General features: G+C 39.8%; 1 long non-coding RNA gene across 4 annotated transcripts in view; it reads right to left on the bottom strand.

Moving 5' to 3' along the window:
• The window catches only part of LOC103549730 (uncharacterized), a 54778-nt gene extending 33246 nt beyond the window's left edge, over nucleotides 1–21532 (bottom strand). The window contains exon 1 of one of the 4 annotated variants that reach the window (XR_544596.2): nucleotides 21236–21532. This is a non-coding gene — a long non-coding RNA (uncharacterized lncRNA). The remainder of the gene's footprint in view (nucleotides 1–21235) is intronic. The other 3 variants (XR_544595.2, XR_544597.2, XR_011536858.1) reach the window with 3 other exon arrangements.
• Nucleotides 21533–21536: the final 4 nt, after the last annotated feature.

Below are 21536 nucleotides of genomic sequence, written 5' to 3'. Positions count from 1 at the left end.
GATATAATTCCATTACCTTCTGGCTTAGTATAACTATAGCCCATCTCACATTTAATCTCACAAACAACATCTAACCATTATCTAATTCTGTATAACACTTGTGAGAACAACTGCATAAAATTTCTTCATTGTTTACTAAGCCATCCCAATGTATTTACAGAGATGTCTCTTTAGAATAATCTAATTATGCCTTTATTTTTCACCAGCAGAGGTTTTTTTATTCTCTTGTAATAAATACCATATTAATTTTATATTCTTCTTTCTCATGGCAATAAATCCATATTCACATATCTTGTCTAGAAGACACCTGCAGCTCATATAGTGAAAAATAAATGAAGCTTTCAAAGATCTCAGAATTCAGGGCTTCCATAGTTGGAAGAGAAAAAGATAGGCTTTCAAATATCAGAAAAGGTGCTTCTCTTGATTCTTCTTTCATATCTTCACTAAATAAAGGGGACATTTGACATTCTGTGAGATCAACCCAATCTAAAACCTTCAATTTACAATTAAATACACTCCTAAAAACGGCTGTTATAATAAGAAGTATCACCTGAATAGAATTCTTTAGGTTTAGGATTAGGGAAGAAACAGGTCACAGTTATGCTGGTAAGTGGCAATCACAGGAATTTAACAATTTAAAATAAAAGAAGAATTCAGTCAAATTGTTCACCCATCCCACAGATTTTCCTGGCTTAGCCAACTGAATCACAAGATTCTTTCAATACCATATTGATCCCCAGTGCTGCAGAGAGTTTCAGGGCATCCATTCTGAGAAAGAAACCAGGCCATTAAAAAAAATAGGGTCCTCTGTTGAATCAAAAAACTGTCTGCTACCTCATGTCGAATTTCTAGTGTATCTTCATTATTTTATGTGCTATGAATTCCAAGGATAAAAGGCATAGATGTACCAATAAAATTATTTTTCAAACCCAAACAGAAATTATTTTCATGTTATATGACATTTCAGATTGGACTCATTTCTACTTCCTCCTCCCTCATTATTCTGAAAAATCTGGAATTTTCAGTAGGCCCAGTGTGAAATAACCATCTTATTTGTAGGACTGATATATAGATTCTTTGTGATGTGGACTAAATGGTATTACGGAAAGAGAAAATACTATGTATTCAGGTTCCATTGGCCAGGTTATTCTGACAAAGCAACATTCGAAATATATTGGTATCATCTATTTTTACTATTTAATCCAAGGTTGGCAGTAAAATCATTGGCATTAGTAATCTGGAGAATATATTCTGAGGGAAATTAGGCACTTCTTTTTAGTTTCATTTCTCCGTTTATAATTTACTCTGGATAATTTTCCTCTGTTTCAAATAACATTTTGAAGGGAACACAAACATTTTAAATAATGTTTTAACTATTTGTCAAAGTAATCTAAGCATATTAAGGTAATTTACAAAATATACAAGAGTGTAAAGTATACAAATATTGCCCATAATATTATGTCTGGAGGCATCCACAATAAACAACTGGGGTTAACCTGTGCATATAGTGCTATGTTCTGCCTTTTAAAAAATTTAATAGTATATTGTTAGCATTTGCTTTAATGGCACTTTGAATAAAAAATGAAACATAAATTCATGTAAAAAATGACTAAATACTAAAAACAGGAAAATAACCTGTTCCATTAGTGAATCTATTTCAAGAAATAAACAAATTACACAGGTTTGAAAAAAAGGGGAGAGCTTGAGCCATTTCCTTAAAAAGAACCATAGAATCAACAGAGACGGTGATAATCTCCTGGTAGTGGAAAAACCAAAGGCATTACTGTGCTATGTAGGGAATTTGGAAACCAAATGAAAAGGATTGTCACTTAGGACCATTATAACTGAAATTTTTGTTAGTTGACCCAATATACACATGTAGTCCAGGAGAGGGGTCAAAATATTTGCACACTTTGCCCATCAAAACACCCACCAATTCTACAGACTGACTCAGAAAATAATGGCTAACATTTATAATTACTACTTCTCAGACACTGTTTTAAGCAATTTATATGGATCGACTCATTTTATGCTTAAAATAATTCTTTAAAGTCAGAATTGTTACCCTCCTCACTACCAAGGTTACAGACTGAACCTTGGCCATCCGGTTCCAGAGAATCTGACATTAACCGCCATACTAGACTGCTTCCCAGATCGGGATACACAAGTTGCTCCCTCTCTCCCTCTGGTCTTCCTCCCCATTTTTCTCTTTCTTTTCTGTCCATCCCCATCTCCATCCAGGTACTCAAATCCATTCTGGAGGAGCACCTTCTAGGCATCAAGGTCTTAAGCAAATATCCGGGCTCTATCCTTGATGGATGACATCAGATTGATACTATAAATCTTCAGAGGAGGTTTTTGGTCCTTAAATTCTTCAAAGCATGACACTTATAAGACAAAAAAATTCTTTCTCTTGATAATGTTGACTGCCACTTGTTATTATGCTAGCCAAGTCTTAATTTTTTTTTTTTTTAAGCAGATCTCCCTTTTCACAAAAATGGGCAGAGTAGAGAACAAGGAATAAGAGAGAAAGAGAACTCTATCCTGCTACAAGTGTAATTGAGAACAAGGAGCAATATGAAATATATTTCGAATAGTTTCATAAAAACACAATTCAATCATAACTGAATTTATGATGAACAAATTACTCTGAAGACAAATGTAACAACAAAAGTAATGTTTGTTTTATCTTATTTTACTTTTTGAGCTGGGAATTGTTGATCGTCAAGTCATTACGGAACATCTCCAAGATTGCTTTTGCTTGGGAACTGTTGATTTGCTTCTCTGAGAGAAAAATACTGCCACTACTGTTTACTATTGATAGGTTTGTAGATAGGCCTTTTATTTCTTTCATTTCATTTCATTTCTGATTTACTTGACAAATATTTTATTGAGCACTAACAATATACAAGGCCCAATGCAAGGGATGAAGGAAAAACAGGACATAGAAACATGAAATATATATTATATATATCTGTATATCACTTCATTTGCAGTGACAGAACATTTATCTGCATATATGTTTTATATATATATATATATATGCATATATGTGTACATATACATATAACAATTAGTCAAATTCCAAATTACCTGTCCTTTCCAAACTTGGAGGGCTCTGCAATACCCTGACAGAGTGACACTGAAGAACTCGGAGAGGCCACTGAATGTACATGGAGGAGGTCTGTGGCAGGGATTTTTGGTTTTGCCTCATTCTGCCAGTACAAGGTAAGTATGTTATGGAGGTCCCTTAACCTCTCTGTGTCTCAGTTGCCTCATTTGTAGCATGAGGACAGTAATACTGGCACAGGGTTATTACTGTAATACACAATTAAGGAGCACGTGTGAAAATGCTGAGAAAAGCTAGAAGCACATTATATGCACAAGGTACTGTTCCTTCTTGATGGAGACTCTAAAACACACACTGGGGTATCTTCTCATGGACGGAAACTACATGGATCATGGGGATGAAAATATTGAGAAATAACAGTTTGGACTGTGTTTTCTAGTGGACAGTACCATGACTTCTGAGTAAACATCATTACACTATCATTTTGATCTACTGGTGTTATTCTTTCCTAACTGAAAGACAAGAAAAGAGTTTTCTTCCATCAATCGTGTCTTTAGTGCTTTAAGTTACAATTTTACTATGTCATTGTTCTTGGAATATTTTGGAGAGGTGGCAGAAATTTACCTTTCTAAGATGACTCATGTGTTTTCTTTTAAAAAAGAGCACATATTACTCTAGAGTATTAGGTCCCACTTTCAACTACATAACATCCAATGCTGGCTTCACCTACCATTTATATCTATTATGTTTAACTTTCATGTTTCCCAAGGCAAGCAATAAAACTGTCCCTTTTCTAGAGAGGCAGGAAGACAAGTAGAAAGGAGGGGATCACAAGGATATCTCATTTCCAAAGTGTGACTGACATTAGAGAATCCTACAGGGATTAAGGCTTGGTGAATAGACGAGATGGAGGGCAGTGGTTTTGTAATCTCACCTCAGCCTTAGCTGGATGGGAGAGTGTTCTCTTGTATGTGGAGAGCACCCAGACAAATGAGACCCAAGTTCTAAAGCAGTCTAATCTGCTCAGTGTTCCCAGACACTGAGCCCAAGATGCGTCAATCCCGAATCTGACTGATCCGAATTCCATGCTCAGTGATTTCGCTTCCTTCAGGTTCTCCAACTGACGTTAAATTCAAAATGTCTCTCAATGCTCCAGCAGTAACCAGGTTTTCAAGTCCTAAACCAAATAACTTAATACAAATGTTGTGTGTGCTTGACCATTCTGTTCTTCCTTCCTGTTGCAGTCTTATTTTTATGTCAGCTATTTTAAGACTGAAGGTGCTCTAATAGTTAATGAATGACAGCTGTGAAAGGCCTCAAGTGGGTTCACGAGTCTCAAGGGAGATTCAGCTTGGACTAGGGGAAGGTCACCTTTATCTAATTGGAAATAAATTTGAATGTCTCACAAACACGACCCCAGAACATTATTAAAAACAAAGGAAGATGCACTGCCAAAAACATTACCCAAGCAAACTACTCAGGGGCTAGTCTTCTGGGACTGCTAAAATCACGTACATTTGCTTGAAGTCTGTAGGAATCCTACTGTGTCACAGCTGCATACTTACCAAGTTTATCAACCCCGAATACAAAGTATGAGAATAAACCTAAGACACAACTCACATTGTGCTGTGCATAGGAATAAACTTGAAAGCAAACTGTAGGCCTGGCGGACAAAGACAAGGGAATGGGCAGTTGTTCTTCAGCTGCAAATCTATTTTAGATACTCAGCGATGGGGACAGGAATGAGGTTGAGGAGAAAAGATATAAATAAAGGTAGCTACTGGTGATAACTCATTTTTGAAAGAAAAATGCCAAAATGGGAAGGCATTATCCGTAAACACACAATTTCCGCAGTGGTGGCTATTTCAGACTTTGACGGGGCACTTGGGATAACTGTTCCTCTAGGTGCTATTCTCAGAGAACAAATCATCAATCTTTGGGGCCCATTTTACATAAACAACTAAGATAGACTTCAGGGGAAAAAAACAGACACCAGAGGAATTATCCAGGCTGAGTCTTTACAAGGAACAAACTATCCTGTTACTGCTCAAGTCTCCCCTTCACTCTGGCTTTCATGGGCCACGAGCACAAGTGCTCTGTTATTCCATCAAGCACAGAGCATCCGTGAGACTCCCTGGTTCACCAGCTGAGCTGTAACTCCCACATTGTTTGGTCAGGCCATAGATAATTAAGTAGAAATGCCTGCATTCACTTAATAATTACCCAAAGACACTCAAGATCTTCCCAGGATACTGTTCTAACCATGTGATATTTCAGTTTAGAAGGAAATCTAGCTTTACTTTGATATTGAGGGAATCAATTTAAAACAAGTATCTCACCCAAATATTCCAAATATTGGCTTCTTGGTTCTTCCTGTTTTTTTCAGTTCAGATAGATAAGGCTGTTTATTTAAAAAGATTTATTTCTTTATAAAGGGGAAAAAAATGAATATTTTGAAAGTTTTCTATCTGTTGATAGCACCTTCATCTGTTACAATGAAATAAAATACTCTGGAGGCTAGAGGGGAATAAATAATAAGTAAAATAATAACTTACTGAGTAATTAGCATCTAGTGAGCTCCTACTGTGTTCCAGGTATATGTTGGTACTTACTCATAACCTCCAAGCATAACAAGAGCATTGTTTGTCCCTTTTATAGATAAGGAAACCATGCTTCAGAGATAGGAAACAACTTAAGATCATACAGAGGGAGAATGTGGATTTGAATTCAGAATGTTTTCACACCAAAGCTTGTGATTTTCCCACTTTACCATGTTTCTTCTCCACTTAATACATTTGTTAAGATATGAGTTTTCCTTTGTGAATAAAGACAACATTAATGGGCACATTTTCTTGAAGGTGATTGGTTTGGGATGATCCTTCACTCTGTCCTTTGTCTCTTTGGTATGCAGAGTCCCCTGGATCAAAAACCTTCAACCATCAACTCAAACTTCTTAACCTATTCAGACTTCTAGCCTCCATCCCTCACATCTCCAGCCAGGTTCCCATAGGATAGCCTGAGCTTACCTCTCCAACCTTTTCTGCCATTATTTCCCTTCACACACCCAGGGCATAGTCCAACTGCATGACTGGCTATCCTCTCTTACTCCGTGCTCTCCCACCTCCAAAACTTTACTCAGGCCATTAATGCCCTTAACGCCCAGGAATGCCCTTCTCCCCCTCCCCTACCACATTCACGTGCCTTAGTCCTACTATCTCGCTCAGTCTAGCTCAGATCCTTCCCTTGCTTCTAATGACTGGAAGTAATTTCTTCCTCTTGTGAACTTTTATGGTATTCTCTCGGTATATTTCTTATAAATACCATTTTCCACCTTGTAACACGGTTATTTATATTTGACTCTCCTTTGACTCGAGGGCAGGATCTATACTTGATTCACTGTTTACCTTCCACAGAGCCTAGCTTCCAATAGTAAGGATGCCAGAGTTAGAAAAAAAACTTTTAAAGGCCATTTAATTAAATTTGAATTTCAAATAAAGAATAATTTTTAAGTATAATATTTGAGTATTTTGCATATTCAAATATTACATGGAACATACTTACATTTTAAAAAGTCTTCCTTCCTTATCTGAAATTCAAATTTAACTAGGTGTCCTGCATTTTAAGTGTCAAACTTACTAATAGATACTCACCAAATAGTTTTTAAATGAGTTTCATCTAAGTGCTGCAAATTTGACTATGGTATCACTAGCGCTGATTGAAATATCCTCAAATAGTCATATACTATCGACAGCTTCAGAAAGGATCATAGTGGTAATTTAGTCCAACCTTCTAGTTTTAGGATTATTTTAAAAAGTGGGATCTCTCCAAGACTTGCTCCAAATCACACATTTAGCTGGTGTTCTAGAATACACTTCACCGAAACTGGAACTGGTAAAAATATAAAGTAGATCATTAGAGCTTTACAGGGCTTTAAGGCTGAAGGGAATGCGAACTGCACTTCTGTACGTGCTCATTCACTCATTTGAGGCTGGCATTTGCAGCTATTTCAGCCTTTGTTTTATTGCTCTCTCTCTCTCTCTCCACATTGCCCACACTGTTTCAAACTATAAAGTCTTGGAGTCAGCAACTGTCCTATTTGGTCACTGATCATTCCTGCATGCTAAATTAAATATAATTATAGAAAGAACACCCGAAATACATCTATCAATAGACTCAGGACAGACCTAAGTAAAATGACCTAGGCCACAATGCTTTTTCCCCCCAGTTCTGGGAGCGCTTTTCTTCCCTATGGCCCTGCTACTGCCGTTAGAAGACAGAGTGAACCCTGCCCACCAGGCTTCTTGCCTTGCAGAGCCTTCTCTCTCTGGCCCTTCTCTTTCCTCGCATGAGAGCTTTCCTGCCCTGCTTGCATCTAACTGCCAGGTGGGAAAACAACCTGATAACTATCTGAGCAAGGCGATAAAGGCTGACATGTTTAATAGGCTTAATGTGCACCTCCTCCAAGAGCCAGCTGCAATGTCCTACTTTTTGTAAAGACTCTATTGATTTCCCCAGGAGGTTAACTGCTTCCTCCTGGGAGCTACCACCACACTTCTATCAACTCTCTAGTACAGCACTTCTCTGGCTGAGGTGTAATTAGCTGTTTATAAACATACACAGACACACACAACAACCTCTTCAAGGACAGGGACTATACCTTCTTCATATTTATACTGCCAACACCTAATATAGTTTCTGCCTAATACTAGGCAATCAATATATATTTGTTAAATAAATGATTTTGTTAAAAGTATTTACACAGGGGATTCCTAGATATATAACAGCCAATACAGTGACTTCTTAATGATTAGAGGGTCAAACACTGAGAATAGCCAAAAAAGAAAGATTTTTTTTTTAAGTCTTGTGGTCTAACAAGTAGTCTTTAAACATGTCAGCCCTGAAGATCCCTTCTTAAGAATAGGATTATTACTGATTCAGAAGTGTTTACAATGCAGAGCATCATAAACTTTAAACTATTTTGTCTCCTCTAATTGTTACCTCTAATTATAACTATGCTATCTTGAATCTTTCTTTCGTTTCTTTAATAGTATCTTTGATAGATTCCCTAACTCTCTGGTCACTTTTAATTATTAAAACATAGACTTGCCAGTTGAAAACAGGAGGAGTGAGGGTGAAGCCTAGCCTGCTCTTCCACTGCTCCCTCTCCTCTTTCTATGTCTGTGTTCCCAAAAGTTGGGGGCAGAGGAAAGGGTCAGGAGAATCAGAGCTCATCTTATAAAAGCATTAATATACCAGACCAAGGTGTAAGGCATTTCTGGAATCTCTCTGACTTGGAAGGGCTCTGTCCTTTGCTGGTGGCTTCAGCTGATGTGGTGGTCTCTGTAGGATGGAGTGTGTATTTTCTTGGAGGTGTTCAGTTGTCCTAAGGTGAGTCTCCCTCCAGCCCTGCTGCAGTATTTCTTGCAGGTGGAGGCTCCCTTCCTTGGCTCTGCAGTGGCCAAAGCTCCTCTAGAGCCTGGCCTCCCCCTACCAACCATTGTATCCTTTCACATGGAGCCTCGGAAACATGGGTTGCCTTCCCAAGCACTCTTGCCTTTGGTACCCTAAGCCCTACAGGCTACACTAGTATTCTTTCTGCTTTCAGGAAATCTAAGTAAGAGATAGGCACTTTCCTCTACGTTTACAAACATGCTCTTCCTTTGAATTCTTTGTCAAGCTTTCCCTACCTTACTACCTTTTCCTTACCACACTCCACACCGTGTTCCAACGGGAGCTCTAAAGCAGGCTCACAGGTTCTACAGATCAGCAAGGAAGAGGAGTTCTCCCCTTTGTTGGCATCTCTGTCTCTACCCGTAACTCTCTTGCAGCATGTCCCCCTGACTTAACTCTCCTGTCAGCTGGCTTTTCTTAAGTAGGGTCACTGCTCCTCAGCTGGACAGCTGTAAGTAACACTACAACACTGTTGCACCGGGGTGCCCCCCTTGATGCTGGTATATAACTACCTTCGGAACCGATAGGGACTCTGTAACATGGGTCACTGAAAGCTGACTAGTCATCTTAAGACAAACTTTTTTACTGTTAGCAAACTAGTATGTTATTAGCAGTTACGGGCTTGGGCACATTTTTAAAGTTGTTTCTAAAGTGATATTCTGTCATGCTCCTTTCAATTTTATCTTGGTGTATTCACTAAGTGGACAGCTTTAGAATTCAGACACTCTCAGTCCTGGGTAAATCAGGATAATCCTCTACGCTCTGTTGAATAAAATGTTACTTTTCTCTATGACATAGACTCAAAGTGTCACCAATTGAATTAACTTTCCATTTGTTCCCTCAGAAAATATCCAGGCAGGGCTTTTTAAGAGTTCTGTTTCTAAGAAAAAGAAAATATACTGAGCATGTTGCCCTCAAAGTGCATTAGTAATATAAAAATAATAAGTAATTAGTACTCAATCTAAAAAGGAGGTACAAATTCAGGGATTGTATTCTACTCTGAGTGGAGCTGGCAAATTTATCCTGGCTTGAGCCTTCAGGCTATTTATAGATCCTGTTCAGTGAGGCTTTTAGTCCAGGATATTGTACACCATGTTTTATAGGTTGAATTGTGTCCTCTGAAAGAGATATGTTGAAGTCCTAATCTCTAAAACCTGAGAATGTGACTTTATTTGGAAACAGGGTCTTTATAGAGGTCATTATGTTAAAATGAGGTCATTACGGGGGACTTGAATCCAGTATGACTTGTGTCCTTTTAAGAATGAGAAATTTGGACCCAGACACACACACAGGGAGAATGTCACGTGAAGATGAAGGCACAGATCGGGGTGGTACATGGACAAGCCAAAGAACACCAAAGATTGCCAGCAAACCACCAGAAGCTAGGGGAAGGGCACGGAACAGATTCTTCTTCACAGTCCTTAGAAGGAACCAGCCCTGCTGACACCTTGCTCTTGTACTTCTAGCCTCCAGAACCAGGAGACAATGAATTTCTATTGTTGAAACCAGCCAGTCTGTGGAACTTGTTATGGCAGCCTCGGCAGACTAATACAATGCCTTTTTTCTAATCTCTTAATTTCTGAATTCCTATACAAAAGCCTCATCTCACACTTGGGAGCAACTCCTCTACGGGATGAGACTAAAACAGAGGGAAGAGCAACTGGGATTCTGATATGACCAGGCTACTCAACGTGTGGTTTTCTCTCTCTTACCTCTCCAGCCCCTGCGAGCTCTCTTTACTTCATCCCCTTCCTGAGCCAGAGATGTCACCATCCAGGAAAAATCAATTCTACTATATCCTTTACTTGCACTTTTCTCTAAAATGAAATAGTTTTCTCCAATGTAAGATTCTACATTAGCAAAGTGGTAAATAGTTGGAGAACTTAAGTCTTCTCAATTTTTATTTGTGAAATAAAAATGAGAACCTTTTTGTCCTTTTTCTTTTTTTTTTAAACAGGAAGGACCTATCAAACCATCTAGAAAAAGCCTCTATTTTACTAAGCAGGACACTGAAATAATAGAAACAATATATTGGTCTCTGCCTTTGGTTCCTGGAACAGAACTCGTAAAACACTTGTAATTTAAGGGTTTCCCAAGTGACAGAAGCACTACGAGCATCTTTTGTTCTAACACTCAGTCTTTGACCCTGGTTCCTGACACAGAGCTCCTAAATCCCTTGGAACTTCCTGAGTGATAGGAGTGTCTTTTGTTCCAATGAGCTGACTCCGACTGGGCTCCTGGAAAGCTTCAGGATGGAGGCTGGATGGCAGAGAGACCAAGGCATGACTAGAAGCTTGGAATTTTCAGTCCCGACCCCCCTCCTCTGGAGAGAGGAGAGGTGTTGGAAATTGTCTTAATAAGCAATCATGCTGTGGGGGCCTGGAATTGGCCACCCCAAGATATGTCTCTTTGGCATGATGATTATTTGAGGCTGGTTCCTTTGCAGACAGGAAAGCAATTGAAAAGGAGAATTTACTTACCCTTTGTAAGAGACATTTACATTGTAAAGGAACTCTCCATCTGTAAAGATATCTCCCTCAACCAGGAAGAAAGGGGGATGACCTTATCTCTAGAAACTCTTAATCAATGGGGAAGGCAAGGACTTAAATCTGCATTTGTTTATTGTGGTTGTGTGGTAACCTCCTGTAACCGACTCCCCCCACCTCCAACATCCTCCTTTGTCTTCAGCTGGATATGGTATTTCAGCTGTGGTGGTTTCGGCCATTTTGGCGAGTTGCTCGGCTTGCCTGAGCCAATGTATAGATATACATTGACAGATAGAAATGGCAATCAATGGGATGTGTTGGAGTACATGAAGAAGCCATTTGGTGTAAACCTAATTTGGCCTGACCTTGTCTTTCCAAAACGGCCTGACTGAGGCCGTTGAGCATGCGTTGTATATCTGCTTTAGATATTCCCTATGGTAAGAACAAAGGCCCTTGAGATAAAGGTGCAAGTTCCCTCCCCCTCCCAATGTTGGCATTTCTTAAGGATTAAGCATCTTTCCTTAGGCTAGGTACTGATTGCTGTGCTGACCTGTGACCATCCAGCTTGAGACAATAGACTTGCCTCCGGCTACGCCCTCTGAAACAGCAGACCACCACCTGCTGTGTCCATCAAGCGCTGTGCCGACAGGGCAATCTTGTGACTATTGTGGGAGGGACATTTCAATCATATGTGAAACATCCTGTTTGGGGGTATATAACCACTCTGTGCACCCCACTTCTTCGGTGCCCTTTCTTCCTTCAGGAAGAAAGGCCCCGGGCCATGGTCCTCATAAAGCTTTGTTTAATTTTCTCCTGCTATTCTGTCTCATGTGAATTTAATTTGTTCTCCGGCCAGATGAACCCAGAGAAGGTAGAGGAAATGTCTTCCTCCCCTACAACGCCTACCTGACAAAACTTCCATAAAAATCTCTGAAGTACCCATTTTGAAGGTTTCTGGGGTGGTCAACACATCCATGTGCCAGGAGAGTGAGGCATCCCAACTCCACGGGGACAGAAGCTCCTATGCTAGGGACCCTTCCAGATCTTACCCTATGTATCTCACATCTAGCTGTTCACTGGTATCTTCTACTATATAATAAACTGGTACATACAAGGGATTCCCTGAGTTCCCTGAGTTCTGTCCGCCATTTTGGCAAATTACTGAACCCAAGGGGGAGGGGTGGGAACTCCAATTTACAGGTGGTCAGTCAGAAGTACAGGTGACAACTTGAGACTTATAATTGGCCTCTGAAGTGGGGGCAGTCTTGTGGAACTGAGACCTTAACTTGTGGGATCTGACACTAACTTCGGGCAGTGTCAGAAATGAATTGAATTGTAGGACATCCAGCTGGTGTTGGAGAATTGTTCACTGTGGGAAAAACCCCACACATTTGGTGACCAGAGGTGAAATAAAGTTTTGAGAGGAGAAAGAGAGTTTTTCCTTTTCACTCCTCTAGAGAAGAATACAAAGTTAAAACATTATTTTGCACTGATAGGTAATCTGTCCTAATTTTAAGTGTTGAAAATATAGTGTCTGACACATACAAGTATTCAATGAGTTGCTGTTGACAGCATGATGGCCATTATGTTTGTAACCTATACAAAATCTCTGCAATTTTGTCAAGTCTGATTTATCTTAGAATCTTAGCTCAAATTTCTATCCCCCAGTTTGTCACCCCCCTGCATGGTTTGCCACTCTGCTTTCTATCTTCAAGGCTAAAAGGGAAACATAACAGGAGTGAAATAAAATGTCCTCACCCCCCCCCCCGCCCCAACAAAACTACAGCTCTGCTGTGGTTAGAGGAGAAATAAAGTGATTTTGAGATAAATAATTCACTGCCGTGCAGGGTAGGAATGATCTCTTAGCATAATTATAGTCTGGTTCATTCCTAAGAAATAAGGTCAAAATTATGTTAATACCATGATTATGAATTTCTCATTTAGAGCAAATAGTGGTTTTCTTAAAGAAATCAATCCTTGGGGTGGAGTAAATGTGTTTTGTTTTACTTAATATTAACTCCAGGAAAAACCCTTTAGAGGAGCCTGAGTCACTGAGCAGAACCAGAAGCAACTGACAATCAACAGATGGCCAAAGCTGTGAAATTTCTCTTTAAGACAAAGGAAGAAATGGAAAGAGCCTAGGACTTTATTCTTTCTCTTTGGAGTGATGGTAGGCCTTAGCGAAATAGGAGCTGGGAGGAACCCTTGAAGCTGCCAAATTGTGGGAAAAGAGGGTTACAATTGAGAGAATACCTACATAAGATATCCCAGAAGGCCTAGAACATCCTTGTGAGACTGTCAGCCCACCCAAAGCCTGCAGAGGGACACACTTCCTTGAATAACACAGAGAGCAAAGCAGTTACGACAAAGAATCCAATCAACTAAATCCTTCCCAAAAGAACTGCTTAATGCTCCAGAGGTCTCTTTTCATGGGTATTCTGTGTGTGCGTGTTGTAGGGAGGCGGTAGAAGTGGAGAGATCCAATCCTTCTTAGAAGAAGCCAGGGATACAACCTGCGGAACTTAAAGAGAAGGCGTCTACTGCACAGGTTACAAAAATCAACACTGCCCCCACCAGTATGCCATAAGGGTTCAAGATTAGGTAGCACAGTAGAGTAGCTAAGGATAGGGTTTCTCCTCGTAGATTACTTGGGTTCAAATTTTGGCTCCCTGGTTTTCTAGATGCATGACTATGAGCAAATCATTAAAGTTTTCTCATGTGATTTATGTTTTGATTTTTCATCTGAAAAATGGAAATAGAAACTATTCATGCAGTTGTGGTGAGACTTAACGAGGCAATACATGGAGATGACCTAGAACCTAGTATATCTTCCATGAATGTGAGTAGTTATTAAGTATCACATGCAAAAAGTACAGGAATGGAAATTACCTTAACGGGTTATCCTAGGAACAATAGTCATGTATCAATTTTGAATTTATATAATCAACCTGTTTACCAGGTTGAATCTATTTAATAGATACTGGGTGAAAATTGACAGGTGATTGTTTTTCAAATACTAAGGATGAAATTAGATACTATTACTTGATACTTCTACAGAAATATTTTGATAAAACACTCAGATACAGTCTCCTTTTTGAGAGAGAACAGGATTAGGGACTACAAAAAGAAGACACTGAGAACCTAGAAGTGATTTCCTTCTAAGGGATCACTAAATAGAGTCCATACTAGATATACTCCAGATAACAGAAATCATTAGCATAAAAGAATCCATAGGAATGATGACACTAGAACTGTGACAAAAAAAGCTAGTTATCCTGCGTTTTCTGATTTGTGATACTCTGTCATTACTGGTTTCCTTTTTTTAAACTTCCTTTTCCAAAATTTACATTACAAATAATTAATTTTAACATTAGTGTTCATTAATATTAATATTTTTTCCTGAGAATCTCGTTAACTCCCTTGAAATAATTGGAAACACCACAGGATAATACCAACATTGGAAATATTTAGTGTATAAAAATGTATTTAAAATGTCATATGGGACAAATAATTTTTATCAATATCCAATTTGTTTGGGCTATCAATTCCTAAGGTTTTCTATACTAACTATGTTAAAACAAAAAGAGGCTGGTATGAAAGTTGGGGAGAGGATAATAAGGGAGTAGAGTATAACATATCAAATTTTGCTTCTGTGGATCTGGTTCAGAGTTCATCACAAATTAGCAAAGGACATGTATTTTACAGTTTCAAACTAAAAATTCCATTTGAGTCCATAAGAAAGATACTGTTTAAAATATTGCAAATGTATAGCTCAGTTTCCAAATTCACTAATAAAGAGGCACACAGCTGAAGAATGAAGTAGAATAACAGGTCTGGAATGATTAAAAGGTAATAAAAAGCAGATACCTACTTTGAATTCAATGCTTTTCTCTTAAGCCTGAACTCTAAACATGTATTTGAAAGCCAATAAATTTAGAATCTAATTTTTTCCATCTAGAACATTGTGTTTGATGTCTATCACTGTAATTCTGTTTACTTATGTAAAAGAAAATGAAATCAAACTTTCAAAGTGTGTAAGATTAACATTAATACAACAGCGCCACCCAGTGAACATGCTGTGAATATAAAAATTTTACTAGAATTTACCATTTTCTTTAAATATGAGAGCAGTTTCAGTACATTTATAGGCCCAACCTTTTATACGAAATTATACACTAAAATACTAATTCAAAAATATACAAAAGCATTATACATTTTTACCTATTCATTCATAATTAACCACAGTTAAGATGTGCGAAGGGTATTCCAAAATTTGTGAAGAAAGGGGGTTGCATATTAGATGTTACCTGTAAGGTCAGCAAGCAATAAACGTTAGCTGATACGTGAAAGAGACAGTTTTCCTCATATGAAAAGTCAGGCAAGTATAAAACTATGACACTCCTTTGCTTTGAGAGGTTTTACCCATACCTCACAATACACAGTTTCAAAGATTTTCTGTCTGATGTCCTCAGTATAAGTACGTGTTCATAACTTCACTTCAGCCTGCTATTCGTGGATGTCATTTCTAAGACATGAATAAATTATTCACGATTTGTATAAGTGAAACGAATAATGGCATCAATCATACAACTATAGAATTTGTAAGTCAATCAAAAATATGATGTGGTCAAAAATGCTAGTATGAGCTCAGATAGCATTAATAGCCTAGTGTATACCAAACAGACAACAGTTGGAGTGTTGTTTTCAGTTTTAAGTTCATACAAATTGAATCAAACACTTTTTGCCATCTTTTTATTTTTCATAGGAACAATAAGCACATGGGGGGGAAGCATAAAGAATCAAAGTACATACAATAAAAAGTAAATTTTCTTTTCTCTCTGACACTCAATTTCCCTCCTCAGAGCCTACTATTATTACTAATTTCTTCTGTTAGATGCACCATGTTTAAAAAGGAGTGTTTCAGTTCAACAACAAACACTGACTGGGTGCCCAGTTTGTGCCACCTCAGTGTTAGGTGCTAGGGAATCAAGTCACTAAGAATCAGCCCTGTGTAGCAATGGAGACAGTCACAGAACAGATCATTTCAATATAAGATAAACTTTTATTTCATTTTTTTTGGTGAGGAAGATTGGCCCTGAGTGAACAACTATTGCCAGGGCCCTGAGCTAACATCTATTGCCAATCTTCCTCTTTTTGCTTACTCTGGGCTGCCAAAGCAGAGGGTACGAACTTCACTACTACACCACTGGGCCAGCCCCTAAACTTTTATTTTTTTTAAGTACACAAAGAATCCACTTCAGACCTCTCTTCCCACTGCCATGTATCCGTACATTTTCACATGTATGTCTCACAGGCATTTTGAGCTAGAGATGTCCAAAACTCAATAACCAGTCACCTCCCAAAAGGAGTTTGCCTCTATGTTACCTAAATCAGAGAATGACACCCCATTTATCTAGATGCTCAAGCCAGAAAACTCTCATTCATTCAACAGATGTTTACCAAGCATCTACAATGTCTAAGGACTTGTGTTGGGCTGTAGATATACGATAGCAAATTGAGTAGTCCCTGTCTTCACCAAAACTTGTTTATGGAACTCCATTTCCTTGATTTCTCTCACTTCTGCCCTCCCAGTTCCATCAGCCATCAAGTCCTGCCACTTCTACCTCCTAAAATCCTTGGGGATGTATTTCTATCCACACTGGCAATACCCTAGTATAGGCTGCCATCTTCTTCTCCCTGGATTACTACAGTGATGTCCTAACTGGTCCCCTCCCTCTAGTCTTGCGGCTCTTCAATTCCATTTTCTCACGTAGCCACATTCATCATCTAAAATATAAACTCAAGGGTTAGCCCAGTGGTGTAGTGGCTAAGTTCTTGCACTCTGCTTCGGTGGCCTGGGGTTCGCAGGTTCAGATCCTGGCCGCCGGCTTAGCACAGCTCATCAAGCCATGCTGTGGAGGCATCCCACATAAAACAGAGGAAGACTGGCACAGACGTTAGCTCAGCGACAATCTTCCTCACAAAAATAAAAATAATATAAAATAAAATACAAACCTAAATATGTTGAAACCCTTCAAACTTACAATTACCTTTAGGAGGAAGTCCCAACTCCTTAACACGACTAGTAATGCTCTTCATGATCTGGTCCCTATTTACCTCTCTCGCCCTCTGTCCAGAATCTCTCTTCCTAGACTGTGCTCTCCTCTCATGTCTGAGCCTTCTAAGAGTCATTACCTCTCTCTGGAACACATGCCTGTCACCCTTTAACCTAGCCAATTCCTAGCTGTTCTCACACATCAAGACAATCAGACTGAACTAATTTTTTTTTTAAGGAAGATTAGCCCTGAGCTAACATCTGCTGCCAATACTCCTCTTTTGCTGAGGAAGACTGTCCCTGAGCTAACATCCGTGCCCATCTTCCTCTACTTTATATGTGAGACACCTGCCACAGCATGGCTTGACAAGTGGTGTGTAGGTCTGCACCTGGGATCCGAACCAGTGAACCCCAGGCCGGTGAAGCTGCCGCACCACCAGGCCGGTCCCTGACCCAGTTTTTTAAAACATTACTTGTTTCCCTTCCCTATGAGAATATAAGCTCTGTCAGGTCAATTATCAGATTGGTTATTACCACATCTGCTTGTTCACAATTGTATTTCCAGTATCTAGCTCAGTGTCTGGCAGAAAATGAGGGGCTCAATAAATATTTTTTGAATGAATGCCAAGAAAGCCAGGAGGAAAGTCAGCTAATTTAGATTATGGCACAGGGAAAGACTTCTTGGAAGACCTCTGAATAAGAATAAGACCTCTGAAGAATAAGGAAAATCAAAACAGTCTAGAGAAAAGGTCATGAGAAAAGGTCTCAAAGTATAAAACAGCCTCATAAATGGGAAGTGGGTGTGATGGGAAACGAGATTGTTAGCATAAACTATGGCAAGATCATGGAGGTCCCAGCATGCCAGGCTATGGAGGTGGACTTCATCTTAAGAGATGCTGGGAGGAGGGGTTGTAGAAATTTAAGCAGACAAGTGAAATGGTCAGATTTACATTTGAGATTGATCATTCTGGCTGCTACTTCTTACAAGATGAATTTAGGGGTGTAGGTGGGAGTGGTAATGCTGGACAGCAGCAGTGAGATAGACTGGTAGCTGAAATGAAAGGAAGAGACAAATCAGAGCTGGAAGGGCTCATGAGTCCTCCCACACGGATCTATCCTGAAGGCAAGAAAATAAGTCTGAATCTCAAGGGAGAAGTCAGATACAGCAGTAGTTTTAGGATCCACGTAAAACAAGTGGAGGATATTCCCAAGGGGAAGATACAGACAAAAAAACAAGGTTGGAAGTTACACTATTTAAAGGGCAGGCAGAGAAAAAGCCCCCTAAGAAGTGTGAGGCAGGTAGAAGAAAAAGGAGAGAAGCGAAGGGAGTTAGGCTGCCAGGAGGGTCTAATCAATGGTATCAAATGCAGCTGAGAGGTCTAGAAAGAGAAGCACTCATCGATAGCATATGTGGAAGAGTCATATTTCATCTTCTGAGACAGCTAAGAGAGAGGTAGATAAATGTGGCAGTGAGGGAAATGGGGAGGCGGGAAGTTAAGGTATATGTTGCATGATGGCTTGAATTTTCTCAATTAACTGGGAACAAGGTTACTGGAAATGTCTGTGGCCCCTAGAGAATCTGTACTCAAATGAGTGGGTGCTTGATGGCAAGTCAGGAGTAGGACTCTGTCTTGGTATTTCACACCACACCAGACCAAGTGAATCAACTTTTTGCCCTAATTTATCTGCTAGAAACAAAGCGGAAACAACAATTTGGAACCCCTATCACTTAAAAAAAGACATTTGTTTTTTTTAACCAAAAGTACTAGCTACGGCAGGAAAACCACTTGCATTAAAGATAAAGTCCCAGTTGCATGCTGGCATGGTCTCACTGAGCACCCCCATCTTGTCACTCAAAGGTCTGCTCAGTCCTTACAGCTCTGTCATCCAGCCTCTAAAGTGCAATCTAGAAAGGGAACATGGAATGAAAATTAGAAAAGGAACAGGCATAAAAATTGCAGATGTGTGTGAATGTCTTAAGTGCTTGAAAAATAATTTTTAGACTACTCTGGCCACCTTCTAATAAAGACAGGAGTTGAGGCTAGAAAGGGGGTTGAGCAAAGTGGTAGTTGGTGAGAAATTACTGAAAATTATTTGACTGGGAATTGATGAATGATAAAGGATTGTCAAGAATCAGGGGGTGAGCTGAAGCTGAAGAGCAAGAATCTGTTGTATGTCACTTTGTGTTATTTTCTCCAGGGTAACCAGTTGGGGACTTATGGGATGGGTTCAGGGTTAAGGTTTTGACAGGCCCCTAGGTCAGAGGCGTCAGACACAGGGACTTCAGATGCCGATAAACTGCACAGTCTAGGTTGGAAAGGGAGGTAACGGCAGGAGGGCTGACAAGGAAGATGAAATAGAAGAGTATATGGAGCAGGTGAGGGTATATAGGTGTAGGAAAAAAAAACACTAAAGTCATAAAGAATACTGGAGTCTCATTTTCTGCTGTAGTTAGTGTCTTTATGGATGAGGACAAAGCTCTAGAAAGTCTAGATAGAGATTTCTGATGCTCTGCCCTCCACTTCACACTGACCAGTAACACGCAAGTGAATTCTGAAAAAGTCAGATTTACCCTCGTAACTGAGATAATTTGAATAAATATCCATTCATTTTTTCATAAATAATTTTAATTCTAATATAACTATCAGCTTGCCATTTCTATAGCAAAATTATCCCTCCTATAAACAAGCATTATTTTGTAGATACAGTTGTCCTGCTCTTCTTTCACTTCCTTTTTCTCTCTCCACATGGTTCATCCTATTCTTGGCTTACATAAAGCTCTCTTTTCTTGTCTGGACTCGCAACAACAGTTCAGACATTTGTTGAGCACTTACCATTTGCAAGATATTTTACTAGGGACAATGTATAAATAATAGCCAAAATAATGGCTTGTACTCAGCGAGTGCTCACAATTCTGCCAAGCATGGTACCTGAACCAATCCATTTAACGTGTATGACACCCTATAAGTCCGATAAGATTATCATTGTTATTTTAAAGATGCGGAAACCAGTTTAGTTAGATTAAATGACTTGCCTAAGTCCACACAGATAGTAAATAGTGTGATGAGGGATTTAAACCCAGCTCTTGCCGACTTCAGAGCTGTGCTCTCAGCCACTATGCCATACTCCTTTGCTCCACCTCTAAGGACACACGGCCTAGAGGACGATGGGCAGGCACAAGTAATCAACTTGATTTTAAGAGCCAACAAGAAGGGTCTTTTTTCTCTCCTTTACTGACTCTCTGATATTTTTTAAAGTCTATTTCCTAGCCTACGTTTTAATTTTATTAGATTTTAACCTTAAGAATTACATCAGTAAATGGACATAGAAAGGGAAAAAGCCCTAAACTACCAAATATGAAACGTACTTTTATTTAGAATAGGTATAAAATTCTATATCAATAGGCAGTCTTTCGTCTCCCACAACAAAGCACCAGAATTTGCCTTTACTTTCAACACGATCTTTCTAGCATTATTTTCACTTCATTCAGTCCAGACTCCCCATCCAAAATACGACCCTCACCTCACCGGATAATACTGTACCCTGCAATCAGAAGCAAGTCCTACTGTGTCCTCTAGGGCCACAAACCGCAATAAAACTAAATGGCTTTCCCCCCTGACAACTAGCCCAGTCACGTCTCCGCTGCAAGAACCTGACTGGACATCATGTATGAAGTGCCCTTCCTTCACGCTCCCTATCTGAAGAATCCAACTCACGCAGGGACGGGCGAGTCTGGGGACTAGCTCAGTGCTGGGAAGCATTGGAGTGCCTGCTGGCTCCCGGGGAGGGATGAATGGAGGGAGGGTGAAGCTAAGATCAGGAGACCTGGGTTCTACTCTAGACAGTGCCACTTACTGTAGAGATTGGAACAAAGCACTTCTGAGCTCCAGTTTTTCTGTCTGTAAAAGTGCTTACCAACGCAGAATCAGAGGATCTGTGTCCAAATACTGGTTACGCTACTTGTGAGAGCTACCTGCGCATCGCTTCAGGCCACGTGCATAACCTCCCTGGTTTAGATCCCTTATTTGATCACAGTATCTATTTGCCGCCTCCCCCCTCCCCTCTTTTAACGATGCCTAAGTGAGATAATGCCTCTAATACAGAGCCCAGTGGCTCATAATCAATGCTCAGAAAATATCAGTATTATTATTACTCTGGGCCTCCATAACTTACCCGGCCCCATTGAGAGCCCCATGTCCTCTCCCTCGTCACCTTGAGCTTAGTTCAAGTTTCCAGAAACCCTCCATTCGCTTTCGCTCTTCACCTGGGACCCTGAACGTGCTCGACTGTCTGGAAGAGCTAGGCGGCCACGCGGCTGACGGTGCAGCCCCAAACTCCTCCTCCAAACCCGGCGCTCCGACTTCCTGCGGAATGCCGGTCCGTCTCGACCCCAACTCCGCGAAAAATGGTTCCACGTGGAGCCCGGCGCGCTCCCTTGCAGCTCGAATCTTTTGAGCACTCACCCGCCTTGAGT

This window comes from Equus przewalskii, unplaced genomic scaffold, assembly GCF_037783145.1.
Source record: "Equus przewalskii isolate Varuska unplaced genomic scaffold, EquPr2 ChrUn-3, whole genome shotgun sequence".
In the NCBI taxonomy this organism is placed as follows: Eukaryota; Metazoa; Chordata; class Mammalia; order Perissodactyla; family Equidae; genus Equus; species Equus przewalskii.
Note: the sequence above shows the minus strand (reverse complement) of the source record. Positions and strands in the feature narration are given on the sequence as shown.